A 3,039-nucleotide genomic window follows, 5' to 3' on the forward strand; every position below is an offset into this window, starting at 1 on the left:
ACACTTCAAAGGCCAGGCTGGCTCTCTACGGCGGGATTAATCCCTGCGCACGCCGCTGTTCCACAGAAGTCCCCGCTCCTGTGGTAGGCTGCGTCGCCGGGATCTCAAAGCACTTTGCAGGCGGAAAGAAATGAGCTGGGGAGGGGAAGGAAAAAAAAACAAACAAAAAAAAAAAACCACAAACCCCAACCCCAAACCTATATTGTTTAAGAGGGACGGAAGAGACAGCTAGCAAAGCGTGCTGTCCTTCAGAAATGGCAAGGAATGCTGGTTTAAAGGATGCATGAAAATCAGTTGCTCAGTCAAGGCTGGTCTGTCTCTCTATGGGAGGAAATAAAACTGTGCGGGAAGCCAGGGAATGCTCTGAAGCAGCCTCTGCGAGAGTCAGAAGAGGGTGATTTTATTTAAGATGCCATATTGCATTTCACTGTCGAGAGCTGCAGAGTGATTTAGAGCAAGAGCCTGCATCCCACTCCCTTTTTCTGAATTAGTTTTATTTATCCGGATCCTTGGCATATGCTTGAGTTGCTTTGTAGAAAGTACCTTCCACTTCATTCAGACCAAAGAGGCTCTGACTCATACCGTCACTGAACTACAAGACAGGCAGGGCTGAACCACGCATGTTTGGGTACTAACTCCCTCTGGATTCCTTAGCACGCATTTCATCAAAGATCCCCTCGCATCTCTCCCAGCTGTACGCAGACCACTGTGAGCCTCTCCCAAACTCGCCCCCAACTAAGGCAATTTACACTTCTCCGGCGCTCCAGCGTCAGCTCGTTACTCTCCTACTTCTCTCAACACGGGTCTCTGCAGTGCCATAAACTGCAGTGATGGGCAAATAACAAGCACAGATGCAAACCAGAGACCAGAGAAAATATCCTCCTTCTGGACTGGCTCAGCCTGGTCTTCAAGTCTTAGAAGAAAAGACAAAACATCAAATTACCAAGCCAGGTACAAGGTAGAGAAATAAAACAAATTATGGAAGCAATGAATGAGAGGAATACAGCCAAAGGACAGCGGGCTGCTATGCTTGCATGCAACCTGACAGTGGTCCTTAAGGAGCCGTTCACGCTCTGCTTTGGCATAGGGAAGGGAGGTACAGCAGGGAGAAGGGTTCTCCCCACCCCAAGGACATTGCAAAAAATGTTGCATAAATACCAAAGACTGCTATGTCCCAGCTCCAGGGAGCTGGATGCTGTGGGGTCACAGGCCTTTCAGAAGGGCCTCAGATGTGCACTCCCTGTACTGTGGCCATCCAGGCCAGGCTCTTTATTGCACTTTGCACCAATTCGCCACAACAGTAAGCTCCAAGGTACCAGGTTTCTAGTGCAGGTATATCTCCCATGTGTCCATTACATATTAGCATTGGATTTTAGCATTAAATCTAGCATTAGAGTCTAGATGCAAAGTACCCTAGGACTCAGCCTGTCGTTATGCAGATCAGCAAAGTAGTCCCTTCTATAAATGACTGTACTAGTTCACCGTAATTGCTAAAGAATGTAATAACATTGTAAGCTGCAGTGCTCTTGATGTAGAGTTGATACTGTAATATAGAGTAGCTTTATGAAACATAAGGATCTTTTACCACAGCACCTTTTGCATCTTTAGTTCAGGTTCACTATGAAATCCAACTTCATTTTCCATTCTAGGAGTGGTCTGGGGACAGAAGCAGCAACAGATGCTGCTTGATGTCTGGACAAACGTGCCACTCAGCACTACGAGACAGTGAATCTACAGCAGCAAAGCAGACAGCAAAATTATCTTCACCCAGCTAATGCAAGGTTCATTGATTTAATAAAAGGAACCAAGGGAGAGAGACAGAGACTGGAGATTACTGAAAATCAAGCCCCAGAGAAGCTGCAACGCCATCATCAAGGTTCAATTCTGAGTACACAGCATTCTCCTGTCTGCCACCTTTTTTATTCCAGTTGTACAGAGTGTTACCTCAGGAGAAAGGAATCTTTCCTTCTCAAACGTTCACCTTGCCAAGAGGTGTGGCACACGCAGAGAAAGAGAAGCCACATTCATGCTGAAGCAAGCTTTGGGCAACTTTCCCTTCTGCAGCAGGCTCATGTAAGAGGCTTGTGTATTCCTCCACTCTGTGGCTGTGGTGTTTGCCACAGGACCCACATATTTTGCCACGCTCCAGGCTCTAGGCTTTTACATCTTTGTCTATGTTTCTGCTTCAGAGTTGAAAAGAGACCCCTAAAATGCAAGTCCATTGTAAGTCAAAGCAATATTGTCTTCCTGAGCCAGCAGGCAGCCTTAACCCATGGCTTTGGGAAGCACCACAACTGCCACCAGCCACCTCAGGTTCATAAGCCATTCCTCACCTCCGTTTTGACTTGATACATGTTGGTTGCATTGAGAGAGATGAGGGGACTGTGCCTCCATGGACATTGCATGACACACAGGATATACCCCCATGTCACAAGTCGTCCTTGTGCCTCTGCAGCTCCCCTGCTGAGGGCCGACACTGGGGCTCAATATATTCCCTCCACAAAGAGTACCACAAAATATGGAGGTGCCGGTGAAGGCAGAGGGGGGGGGAAACGGCACCTGAACGTGACCTTTGCTAAATGGCCGGGACAGAGGTCCATCTGTATCTATTAAGGCAGTGCAGCCTATTGAAGTGCAGAACTAAGGTAGAAGAGAAAGTAATTTGCTGTGGAAAGTAGACGTGATTTTACCTGCCACCAGGATAGTTCAGACAACAGGAGTAAAGAGAAGCAACTCAGCACTGAAGCAGTCAGGTCCTGCTCAAGGGCTACCCCAAATACCTGCGGTGCACTCTCACAGCAGCTAAGAGCCACCCTAAACCCCATCACCTCGCCCCCTCTGAGGAGGGCATATAGCAAGGCATGCATACACAAACGTAGCAGCAAACTTCCAAAACAAAACTCTTCCATTGCAGACCTTCCTCCCCCTAAGGAAGAACAAGAGAGCAGAGATACATGAGAGATGCTAGCCAGCTGGTTGAGCGCAGTACGGACAGGGGCTCTGACTCCACAGTGGTGAGTGGGACACAAGAACCCACAT

The sequence above is a fragment of the Haliaeetus leucocephalus genome, unplaced genomic scaffold, assembly GCF_000737465.1.
Source record: "Haliaeetus leucocephalus isolate CR32 unplaced genomic scaffold, Haliaeetus_leucocephalus-4.0 Scaffold373, whole genome shotgun sequence".
Lineage (NCBI taxonomy): Eukaryota > Metazoa > Chordata > Aves > Accipitriformes > Accipitridae > Haliaeetus > Haliaeetus leucocephalus.